Source organism: Mytilus trossulus, chromosome 4 (genome assembly GCF_036588685.1).
Source record: "Mytilus trossulus isolate FHL-02 chromosome 4, PNRI_Mtr1.1.1.hap1, whole genome shotgun sequence".
Classification (NCBI taxonomy): domain Eukaryota; kingdom Metazoa; phylum Mollusca; class Bivalvia; order Mytilida; family Mytilidae; genus Mytilus; species Mytilus trossulus.
This window is the reverse complement of record NC_086376.1, coordinates 63,017,048-63,030,493: the sequence shown is the minus strand read 5'-3', so window position 1 is coordinate 63,030,493 and position 13,446 is coordinate 63,017,048. Positions and strand designations below refer to the sequence as shown.

The 13,446-nt window shown below is 31.5% G+C and overlaps 1 long non-coding RNA gene across 1 annotated transcript; it reads left to right on the top strand.

Annotated features, from left to right (window-relative positions):
- Positions 1-4,561: 4,561 nt before the first annotated feature.
- On the top strand, positions 4,562-10,817 carry LOC134714084 (uncharacterized). Its single transcript, XR_010106484.1, has 3 exons — positions 4,562-5,439; positions 8,494-8,608; positions 10,208-10,817. It is a non-coding gene; the product is annotated as an uncharacterized LOC134714084 (long non-coding RNA).
- Positions 10,818-13,446: the final 2,629 nt, after the last annotated feature.

Below are 13,446 nucleotides of genomic sequence, written 5' to 3'. Positions count from 1 at the left end.
TCCAAAATTGTCGTATTAATGTGGAACTAAATGTGCACTTTTTTTTACTTGCAGGTACATAAAGAAAAAGATGCGGAGGGATTCCAGACTACTAGGGCTTTAGCCCCACAGTTCAAAAGTTAAGTATACCTTTATGTTAATGGACCCTTTTTCCAAAATTGTCGTATTAATGTGGAACTAATGTGCACTATTTTTTACTTGCAGGTACATAAAGAAAAAGATGCGGAGGGATTCCAGACTACTAGGGCTTTAGCCCCACAGTTCAAGAGTTAAGTATACCTTTATCATAATGGACCCTTTTTCCAAAATTGTCGTATTAATGTGGAACTAAATGTGCACTTTTTTTTACTTGCAGGTACATAAAGAAAAAGATGCGGCGGGATACCAGACTACTAGGGCTTTAGGCCCACAGTTCAAGAGTTAAGTATACCTTTATGTTAATGGACCCTTTTTCCAAAATTGTCGTGTTAAGGAGGCTCGCGGGTATTAGATTTTCAGAAAAAAAAATAAACATTAATTTTTCAATACAAATTTTATTTATAACCTTTAATAGTTGTAACTTTATCATATGGTATAAAAATCGTTCCAAAAAATCAATTTGTGTTGACCCCAGGTGACTTTTAAAATGTAGATATCATGTAAAAAGCTCCAAATTATCTCCCTTTGGTGCAAAAATGCCATTTTTTGGCATTAAAATTGAAATATCTTTTTAAACTTATCGGTGACCTATATTTTTTATTATTGTTTTCAAATAAGTTGTACATAAACTAAATAATTGTAAAATTTGAGCGATTTCTGTAATTTAGTTCTTTTTTTATTTCGATATTACTGTTTTTTCTCCTATTAGTTCAACAGAAAAAAAGGACATCATCAAAAATGTATGCTTCTTTCGAAGGCAGATTGTGAGCGTAAATGAACGGTGACCCCATTTTTTTATTTCATTTTTCTATTAAGTATAAGATAAAGTTCATTTATAGAAAAATAAAGAGAAATCCTATATTAAGTAAAAAAAAGCATTTAGACCCGCTAGCCCCCTTAATGTGGAACTAATGTGCACTTTTTTTTACTTGCAGGTACATAAAGAAAAAGATGCGGAGGGATTCCAGACTACTAGGGCTTTAGCCCCACAGTTCAAGAGTTAAGTATACCTTTATGTTAATGGACCCTTTTTCCAAAATTGTCGTATTAATGTGGAACTAATGTGCACTATTTTTTACTTGCAGGTACATAAAGAAAAAGATGCGGAGGGATTCCAGACTACTAGGGCTTTAGCCCCACAGTTCAAGAGTTAAGTATACCTTTATGTTAATGGACCCTTTTTCCAAAATTGTCGTATTAATGTGGAACTAATGTGCACTTTTTTTACTTGCAGGTACATAAAGAAAAAGATGCGGAGGGATTCCAGACTACTAGGGCTTTAGCCCCACAGTTCAAGAGTTAAGTATACCTTTATGTTAATGGACCCTTTTTCCAAAATTGTCGTATTAATGTGGAACTAATGTGCACTTTTTTTACTTGCAGGTACATAAAGAAAAAGATGCGGAGGGATTCCAGACTACTAGGGCTTTAGCCCCACAGTTCAAGAGTTAAGTATACCTTTATGTTAATGGACCCTTTTTCCAAAATTGTCGTATTAATGTGGAACTAATGTGCACTATTTTTTACTTGCAGGTACATAAAGAAAAAGATGCAGAGGGATTCCAGACTACTAGGGCTTTAGCCCCACAGTTCAAAAGTTAAGTATACCTTTATGTTAATGGACCCTTTTTCCAAAATTGTCGTATTAATGTGGAACTAAATGTGCACTTTTTTTTACTTGCAGGTACACTAGTAATTTTGGGCCCTTTATAGCTTGTTGTTCGGTGTGAGCCAAGGCTCTGTGTTGAAGGCCCTACTTTAACCTATAATGGTTTACTTATTAAATTGTTACTTGGATGGAGAGTTGTCTCATTGGCACTCACACCACATCTTCCTATATCTATCTACAGACCGAAGAAATGGGAGGGATCCTGTTTTTAATGGAGTTTGTGTTTATTCTTATTTATTATTTATAACTGTTGATGTAAATGTCCTTTGGTTTTATGAGTCTTTGTTTACTCAGTTTTTGATCTGTTATTGCCTTTTATTTCCGTTGCATCTTCTTAGGCTTTCACTTTTTAAGTCATATTCTAGTAATTGGTATATATCTATATACAATATACCAATTAAGTTCTTCAAGACAATTTTGAATGTTTAAACATTACATTTTTTAGAATCCAAAAGGATTGAGACATGAAATGGCAATTGGATCAGGAGTCGATTTCACAAAAAAACTTAAGACGAAAATTGATCGTAATTAGTCACAAACAATTCATTATACTTACCCCCAATCTAAGTCGTAGGTTTTTTTTGTGAAATCGACTCCAGACTTTGAAGTTGAGATTTAATCACTACTTATATTTAGGAGTTTATGATCTGATGTATCATATCCAGATGCAGACTGTGTTGTGTGGGGTATGATATTATTAACCAATTAGTCCATCAATCCTGTTCTTGTCAATTTACAACTCCTCTAAAACCCGCACAATCAGAATTTTATTTGTTGATTATAAAGTAGATGTAGATGTGCATATTGACAGTAAATTAATGATTCAATTTTTTCTACAAGTAATTTCCTCTGTGAACTTAGAATTGTGGACTATACTGTTGTTATATACTGACTTAAGAAACGCAACACTAGATTTATTTTTGAACGAGACGGTCACCATCAACAGTAATGATCGAATGTCTGTAAGACAAGCCAAAATGATTATCAGGGAGGTCAACAAATTCCGTCTCAAAGACATGTTTTGGGTTCTGTTTGTCACCTTCTGATTTTGCATTTGTTCAACCCAATTAAGTTATTATACGATTGCGGTATATAAACAGCTTTAGAGGTTTTCCATTTGCGTTCATTAATTTGATTAGCAGTAGCATTGCGACCTTAAACATGTCTGGCAAATGACATTACGTTATCAAATTACATTGACGTTGCATTGTCACTTATACACTTGGATCTGTTTGTTGATGGCCAGCAAGAATTTCTGTCTACTTGTGTCGTTGTCGGAAGGACAGTTAGACGAGTTTTTGAAGTCATACAGTTATAATGGTTGCAGCAACTTGATGTTTTCCTGTTTGCAGTATTCCTATGGGCTGATTAGTTTTTTTTATTCCTGAGTCTTGGCAATACAGATTTGCATCATTTTGAAACTGTTCAACAACCACAAATAAGTCAGGTGTTGATTTTTAGCTCACCTGGCCCAAAGCATTTAGAGCAAATTTGACTTTGGTTTGATTGTTAATTAGGTCAAGATCTATCTGCCCAGACAAATCAGGCAACCTGCTGTTGGGTTGCTTCCCCTGAATAAGTAATTTTAAGGAAATTTTGCAGTTCTTGGTTATTATTTTGAATAATATTATAGATAGATAAACTGTAAACAGCAATAATGTTCAGAAAAGTAAGATTTACAAATAAGTCAACATGACCGATATTGCCAGTTGACCCCTTAAGGAGTTATTGCCCTTTATAGTCAATATTTAACCATTTTTCAAAAATTTTAGTATTTTACAAAAATCTTCTACTCTAAAACTTTTCAACTTCCGAGCCCATGTGCTGAAGTGTGCATACAGATGATTTTCTTGATTATTTTTTTTATAAAAATGTCCTTGTATGCATCTTTCAAAGTCTTTCTCGTCTGTGGGAGGGAGATGGACTGCGTAATTATTTATGGACACTTAAGTGATACACTACAACAGAGACATATAACACATAATAATGTATTATATGTCATTGTTTCTGATAAATGTATATGCTTGAAGATATTGATCAGATAATTATGATTATTCTATAGTTTTACCATAACCAGTTGCATATATATCAAGCTTAAAATTTGTTTCAATTCAGATGATTTTATTTTAGCAGAAACTGGTCAAAAATTATGGTCCAAAACAATCATTTATCATGTTTCAAGGTAATAAATTGTGTAAGTGTAGGATCTCTATAAAATTGTACCACTTTGTACATGTAGGTTCTATGCCTCAAAAGGAAGGTTTGGTTTAATTTTTGGGGAAATGAACTAAACCTTTTGATAATTATGGGCCGAAAAAAAGGGTTTTCTTTTTTCCAAACATTAAACTCTTGAAAAATATACATGCACATTCATTGCATTTTGTGCATCATTTGTGTATGTTCTTACACCTGAAAATATTTGTAAACTCCCTATAAACATACCTCTGCTTCCAATGTATAATTTTCCTTCACCTAAGATTAAATTACATACCATGATAGAAGTTAACATTTTATAAAACTACCAGGTCACATACATCCTCCCAACAATGAGCAAATCCCATACAGTGTACCTTTCTATGGATCTGTATAAAATTGAGCCCCACTTAGGTTTGATACAAATTTTTAGATCAAAAGGGTTTATTATAGAAGTGTAAGGGGGAATTGTATAAAAAATCAATTTCAAATGGTCACAACTTGAAAACATTTAATAATGACAAATGGGGGGGGGGGGGGGGGTGTCTTCAGTTACTAAATTAAAGACTACAATGGACCTGCTATTAGTTTAAACTACTGGGCCAAATTTAATCAAACTTTGCTTTTATCATTAAAAGGGTATGCAATACTATTAACTGATTTTCAAACAACAGTGAAGACATTAAATATAAACCACAAAGAAATGTTCTTATATCAAAATTGGCCCATTTAAAAAAATATGACAAAGAATCCAAAAACTGAGGATGAATATATCAAACTACTACTTATTAGAAAGTGTAGAAAAACACTTAGATTAATATCATCTTTTATTAATCATTTGAATTAAGGAAAAATGTCTTTATAAATGCATGAGTAATATGAACAATTTAAAGCTATAACATAAAATGTACTTTTGTCAGTAGCCTAAAAGGCTAATCTAAATGAACCTATATATATTGATATGTTTATAACTGCATATTTCATTTTTTGAAATATATGTCTATTGATATTCTATGTAGACTATTGTTTAATTGCTGCATCCATTACTATTTGTATACTTATTGTGATTGGGCTGTTGCCAATTATTGTAATTGAGTTTGTGCCAATAAAATATTTGTATTTGTATTGAATATTACAAGACCGTAACTACCCTTGACGCAAGTGAGGCAATTGCCTCAATAAAATTTCGAAACTGATTATTTTTTTATACATAATTATAATCAGCTAATTGTTTGCAAAACTCTTTGAATACATGTATATAGTATTGTGTCCACATGCTAAATACTGTTTCTCCCTTTCAGCAATTATGATTACAAGGATGATGGAGTCAGAGGAGTTACATTTTAACTATTGATAAAGACTGATACTTGAATGAAGTAACCGACATGCAGTGTCCCCGACTCCATGCCTGACAGTCCATTTTTACATGTACAAAAAAAGTATGTTGACAGCCAATGCTAAGTATTAATCTTAATCATATATTGATTTGTAATTACATTAGATATATGTTTCACTAAAATACGTTATTCTGATTGGCTAACTGAACATCTTGTTATTCCTTTAGCTATTACATTACTCAATAAAACTGTTCATTCATGATAACATGAGGTTCTACAATGAAGTGCACAGGTGAATTAAATAAAAAGTTGATTAAATTGGTGTTTCCATGGACCTAGCTAAAAAAAATGTAATTATAAGCCAGCAACCAATTGATTTTCAGGGGGGGGGGGGGAGGGGGCTATGGTTTTTTTTTTCTGAACAAACTATTGTTTTCGCCTCTGGCCAAAAAAAATTTGTTCGTGACAAGTCAAAAATATTTTTTTCTTTCAATTATATCATTACATAAGGGACGACATCAAAATATCATTGAAGGATAAAAAAACTTAATTCAAATAATTTGGGGTGAGGGGTTGAACTGCTGCAAGATTTGGTTATCTGACATTGATTTTTTACATGTATCCATATGGGTCAATCAATTTTTCCCAAAAAGAGGGGTAAGCTGGTCAGTGAAAAAACTATGTGAATTAAGTTTTGTATCCTTCATTAAACTTTTGATGTCGTCCCTAAGGGGCAGCTGAGGTTTTTTTTTTTTTTCTCAGGATCAAAAAACAATTTTTTTGGAACTGGAATCAAAACTTTTTTTCCAAAAATATCCATTGTCTTTGACCCCCCCCCCCCCCCCCCCCCCCCCCCCCCCCGAAAATCAAATGGTTGTGGCCAAAGTACTGAATGCTTCTTGTAACTTCATAGGGTTGTAGAAGCATTGACCGTGCACACATTTTTGGAATGAAGCAGATCTACAAAATTTACTTCGGTCAACGCTTTTACCCCCAATGAAGTTACAAAAAACAGCATTCAATTCTTAAATACAATGATTGTATGTGCATCTCTGAGACTTATACTTCGCTATTGTGTGCCTTCATTTCTGACCAGACACTAATATTAATTAGATTATCCTTTATTTTAGGTTCAAACATTATGTAGTATTTGTACAAACTACATGTACTCAATGACTTGCATTGATTTAACTTGTAATAATTATGATGCAGTATATCTTTTTTACCTTAAGGTGGTACCCAACACTTTAACTAAAATTAATTTGGCTCGTTTAATTTTCATAAAATTTTGACAAAGTATTTACTTTGACCCTTTGACAAAAATATAAAAATTTCAAAAAATTTGAACCAACCGTTTTATCAGAAAAAATACACTGGTTATATAGCAGTTTGACAAACACCAATTTTGATCATTGAGAAGCTTAATATTCCCTTTACAACACGACGTAATTAAAATGTTTAGCTGATTTTACAGAGTTATCTCCCTGTAGTGTTAGGTACCACCTAAATTCTATGCCTCACTGAGTGTGTACATCTATGAATTCTGTCAGATTGTGGTATTAGAAAAAAATTGGTATTGAAGATATACCCACAGTGATCACAACATTCCATGTTTGAAGATCAGAACTTCAAGAGATTTAAAATAGACAAACTTTCAAAAAGCTGAAAAATGGTAACGTTGTACTATTAGTCCAGTCAATCTAGCATAAATTTGACCCTAACTTAAAAGTAATTGCAACAGAAGATTTTAAAGTTTTAATATTTAGCATTATACCCCAAATATACACATAAAAAAGTCCCATAAAATCTTACTTGAGGAAGACTAAAAAAAATCACCATTTAAAATTCCTATGGAGATTTGCATTGAAAAGGGAGATAACTCTTGCAAAAATGGAAAAAATATCAATAAAAATTGATAAAAAATATAAACTTTACTGCCTCTATCAGAATGTATAGATTCTTGGATTTTTAGCGGTCTTTAGAGTATAACAAACAACTTTAAAGGTGTTTCCACATCTGTTATCAAGCTATAATCTAGATTTCGTAATTCATTAGTTGACCATTTATTAAATTTTTCAACATGTCAAGGTAAAGAAACTCAAATTTAATAAAAATTTAGACAAGTAAGATGCTGAAAAAGTACAATACACAGATATAAATCTTCACATTATTTTTTTCAAAATGGTCACACAGCTTTAAATTTGCAATTTTTTCAATGAAAACTGCACAAAAAAAATAAAACTACCCATAATACTTCAGTTTTGTACATTTCATGAGCAGAAGATTATATAACTTAGTCAAGTACCAACTTATAACCCTACCAAAGTATCAAACTTTACATAAATTTCAAGGAAATCATCCAAAAACTGACCAAAATAGACCCATTTTTGTGGAGTTATATCTCCCCTTCCAATGTTAATTTCCATAGAAAATTAAAAATGCTGATTTTGAGTTTTCCTCAAGTTAGATTTTATGGGACTTTTTTCTGTGTATATTAAGGGCATGATACTAAAGATTTGAACTAAAACATTTTCTGTTGCAATTAGTTTGAGGTTAAATCTTAGTTTGACTTGACTATATATGAGGGCCGGGGGGATAGAACCTTTATCTGGACTCCGAAAACGGTTGTTTTTTAGCTTGGGATTTCAGGATTGACGCTTTCGGGATCCGGGAATTCTTTATTCGAATTTTGGGACCTCGGGATCATGTTGTTTTTAAGCCAGATATTTTGGGATTTCGTATTTTCAAGCTCGGGTATTAATCCTGTAATTTTGGATTTCAGACCAATAAAAATTACTTACTTACTTACATAGACCAAGGTGAGCAACACAGGCTCTTAAGACAACTATTTGATTTTCAGGGGGTATGAATTTTTTTGGGAAAACATTTTTTTCTTTCAATTTTAGCAATCCATAAAGTTGCAGCTAAAGCTGAAACAAACAATTACTTTTTCTCAGAGTCAAAAACAATTTATTTTTTTCCTCAAAAACTGGATTTTTTTTATATATTTTCCAAAAAATCAATAGCCCCAATCTCCCTCCCTCCGAAAAGCAAAATGGTAACTACCTTAGAGCTTAGTGCCTCAACTTTTATTTCGCAAAAAATAATCAGGTTCAGGGCTTATATCTATAATAATTAATTAATTTAAATTTTCAGAATTACACACTTGTAGTTCCCGAGATGTAAGTGGAAGTGAAGTTATACAATGAAATGAATGAATTGATTGGATATACATGTAGATGAGACCCTATACCTACAGTAAATGTAATTGGTATGCATTTGTTACAGTATTTGTAGTGGTATGACAAAAATTCTGAATAATGTGCAAATTTAAATAGTTCACGCAAACTGACAAAATAAAAAAAAACTTTCAATCAACAGATCAAGGGAAAAGTGAATCTGCTATATACATGTATGGAATAGGCATGTAGTTACATTTATTTACCTCTGTAATTTTCAGTCCATGTAAATTTATGAGATTAAAATTTTATATTCTGGATATCCTAAGATTTCAATTCTTATTTCATATTAATATTATTCCAATGTGCTAATTTATGATTCTAGTTTGAGGAGAATTATCAAAATAGCTGGAATAAAATTAAACAATTACTGATATCATGAATTAGGTAATTTTTGCCTTGTCTGAAACTGATTCTATGGTATACAATACTGTCTGGGCAGGTTTCATTGGTCAATATAAAGTGTCATATTTTGATCTGTTTATTGTATACTACACAAGCTTTTTAAAAACAATTAAGAAATCAGCTGATTTTGGTGTAAGCTAAGATTGTAAGGACTAAGACATGTAAGAAGGGGGCTTGAAAATGATGAGTTGTGTTTTTATAGGCACTAAGTAAGTATACTTATATATACAGGTTACAATGTACATAAAGATAGTTTGTTTTCGTAAGTTATTTATTATAAATTATATGAATACACAGTAAGATTCAGCATATTGAAGAACCCCATATATATATTCAATTTTTGTCGAAATGAAACAAAAAGTTTAATTTTTGACCCTTTGGAACTTAATGTAGACCAATTTGAAAACGGGACAATACTGTGCAATTGAATATTTCTGGCTATTGGCAATACTATGCAATTGAAAATTTCTTGCTATTGCACAATATTGTGCAATTAGATATTTCTTGCTATTGTGCAATACTGTGCAATTAAAAATTTCTTGCTATTGCACAATACTGTGCAGTTGGAGATTTCTTGCTATTGTGTAATACTGCGCAATTGAACATTTCTTTCTATTGACCAATACTGTGCAATTGAAGATTTCTTGCTATTGCAGAATACTGTGCAATTGAAAATTTCTTGCTATTGCACAATACTTAGTATAATAATTTTTGACCCCGATTTGGACCAACTTGAAAACTGGTTATAAATTATAAAACATGTAACGTGGTACAATTTCTAATGAGACAACTATCCACAAGAGTCCAAATGACTGAATACTGCCAACTATAAATGATCACATGTACAGCTTTCAACAATGAGCAAAACTGATACAGCATAGTGAGCTATAAAATGTCCTGAAACAGGGTTAGCAATTCAAAAACCTGGATTTTATGAGTATTGCAATGCCCAGCCCAGAGAGAAATACTAGTAAAAACTCCAGGTCTGGGTTTTACTAAAAAATCACCATAAAGTTACCAATTGATCATGTCAGAGCTCAAGCTTAAAATACAATACAGATTTCTCCAAATTATAAGTTTGGCGTCTGGCGTATATATAAAATTTAGTCCTGGTATCTATGATGAGCTTATTTGGTAAATCATTGGAGATTAAATTGATGTAATCTTTTTTGCTTGAACCTTGACTACAGAAACAAACATTACATGTGGATTTTATTATATTACAGGAACTGTAGGAAGTTTTCCAAGAGTCTGATTGCTAAGTATGCATTACAGGATTTTATCATTGGAGCAACATCTTAGGAGGATAAACTTGTGCAAATGTATGAAGGAATCCTTGAGTACAAACAGCAATTATATGCAGAAGACTCTACCATTATAAGCAGACATGAAGTCATAGAAGTGGTGTATTCATGCAAGCAATGTAAACCACCTGGAATAAACTATTGTGTATATTTTTTCAACCACAAGTACTTTCAGAATATAATACAATTCGAATTTAATTGATAAGAGACTATAAACAATTACAATATGAATCAAGAATAGCCATCAACTGAACACTAAATTCTTTGAATATTTTTTTTAATCAAGATGAAATTTTGGACAATCACTGAAAAGGTTTCTGGCTTTAAATTGGTACATGAATATGTGGAGAGGTTAACTACTGTAGTTCTTTTCTCCAAAACCTTCTTAAAAAAGAATTGGCATCTTTTGCAAGTAGGTATTTTTCATAATGTGATTGGTTTGTGTTAATATTGATGATCACACAATATGACTTGTACAAACATAGTAAAAATCAATTCAAATGAAATATACATCATTGCAAACATCTTCTATAGTCAGTCCATAAACATGTAAACATTTACAATTAAGGATTGAGACTTGAACTCAATCCAAAAAGTTCTAGTGAACAGAGGTGCCCTGGATATTATTCATAACCTGTGATGCATTTTCTTGCCTTCTTTATTTTAGGACCAAAAAAATTTAGATAGTAAGAAAGAGAAATAGAATGGAATTATGAACACATTTTCATAGAATATTTTTCATGCTTGTACATATCAGAATTTGTACTAGATTATGAGTAAGCTCAAATCCTGTGAAATTTGTGTGATTGAGGGGAAATTTACTATTATTTCAATTTTTTTTTAAAAGAAGCTTGATTCATGTTAATTACGTGAAATTCACGTGAATTTTCTCGTGAGTTTCATGTATGAAGCTTGTTTGAGGTGAAATTTAAGTGAACAAAATTTGCCCATATAACTCTGTAAAACTAGCCAACGTTTAAAACACAATCTACTCATAATTATTAAGGAAATATTAAGCTTCTCAGTGATCCAAATTTGTGTTTTCCAAATTGCTATGTATCCAATGAAATTTTTCAGACAAAGTGTGTGGTTCAAGTTTTTTGAAATTTTTATATTTTTGTCAAATGGTCAAAGTAAATATTTTGTCAATATTTTATGAAATTTTAAAAAGCCAAATTAGTTTTATAAAAAAAAAGATGTGATATGATTGGCTGCAATGAGACAACTACCCACAAAAAGACCAAAATGACACAAACATTAAAAACTACAGGTCACGGTACAGCCTTCAACAATGAGCAAAGCCTCTACCCTATAGTCAGCTATAAAAAGCCCTGATAAGACAATTTAAAACAATTTAGTCAAGGTGTTAGGTACCACCTTAGATTTAAATGTTTAATGTTTGCTACTAAAGTTCATCTTTATATTTTCTTCTGTGACCTTAGAAGTAAATCAGATATTTATATAGACAGTTCAGAATATTTTTAGTCCTTTTCCACTCCTTTCTCTTTATTCAATCTTTGAATTTATTCCTAATGACCATGTACTGAATCATAAAGTGAAGTATTGTTTTTATGATGATAAGAGTGGTGTTTACTTGAATAAGGGAGATAATCTCACATTCATTTGAAATGTCAATTTTATCATGTATGAAAATTTTTCAAATTTTTAGCTTTATAAATTCTACGCTTGTCTGACACTCAATGAATGATAAATGTGATGTCGTTAACACCTTGAAAATCAAAATTAATATATATCAAGGTGGCTTTCTATTTCATTCAAAAAATTTGAATTAAAACAAGATTTTTCTGCATACACCAATATCTGTCTTTTTTTTTAAAAGAAAAAGTGCAACTCAAATGTTTAATATAATCTTATTAATATATTTTTTTTACATTACTGAATAACTATGAATAGTTAACAAATAAGGTATATTATTATTTTATTTCTGTTACATGCAAACCACATATAATTGCTTTTTTGTTCAATAAAATCATTCAAAGATAATTCTGAAAGACAAATAATCATATTTAAATCCTGCTATTTTATTACAGTTTGCTGTAATTTCACAATTGTTTTAAATGCTGTTTTTAATTTTCCATTTACTGCAAATTAACCAAAAAAATTAATTTGTAAGCCCAAACTAGGGGCATTATGTTTTTCTGTATGTCTGTTCATTCGTCCATTCATTCATTTATATGTCCATCCGTCTGTCCCTTTTCAGATTAAGGTTTTTAAATTAAAAATTTTGGACAGTAGTTTTTGATGACGAAGTCAAATCATTTATTTTGATGTCAAATAAGCGTTTTGACCCCAATATTATGGTCCACTGAACAAAGAAAATGATAGGGCAAGTTATCTATGGAAAATTCCCCCCTCCCTTTATAAGCTAAAAAGGTTGTATTTTCTTTTATGGTAAGGGCTGTATAGCCAGCCAAGGTCGTTAAAAACTTCCATTTGTTGTTTCTTTTTTCCATTTTTACAAAAGCAAATTAAGGGATATTCCTCATTTAGGGGGTGGGTCACAAGCTATTGTTTAGTTTAAAATTAGGCCATTACCTTTCTCAATTGAATTGTTACATACTTTTCATGTGAGGGGGCTGTTGACAGCCAAGAAGGCTTGTCCTCAATTTTGAAGGCTATATGGTCACTGGGGTAAAGCTGATGACCGTAACTGCATTCACAGTCATTCCAAGATGTTGGATGAAAATTTAGGTCAGTTTTTTTATGATCTGTTAAGGTGTTTCTACATCATTTTCTTTACAAAGCATACTTTGATACAATGTAAATTTATAAAAGATTCACACGGAAGTCACAAATCTCTACCGAGGAACGTGTATAAAACAGGAATTTGGATTTGAAAAATTCGCTAGGATGCCATGACCATAAATCGTAATCGAGATGACTGTAACAGGATTAGCGATTCATAACAAGACTGACGGTAATTGGTTAAAAGATGACCGTAAATTGATAAGGATGACCGTAACTTTAAAGGATGACCGTAACTTTTAAAGAATGACCGTCAATTCTAAGAAATATTCATATTTGTATTCATAACTGTTTGTCGAGTTTGTCTCAATAGGGGTTCGTTAAGCGGTTATACATATGTTTTATCAATTTCTTTTCAACTATTTGCCGTATTTAGAGTTTATGACAATGATAGT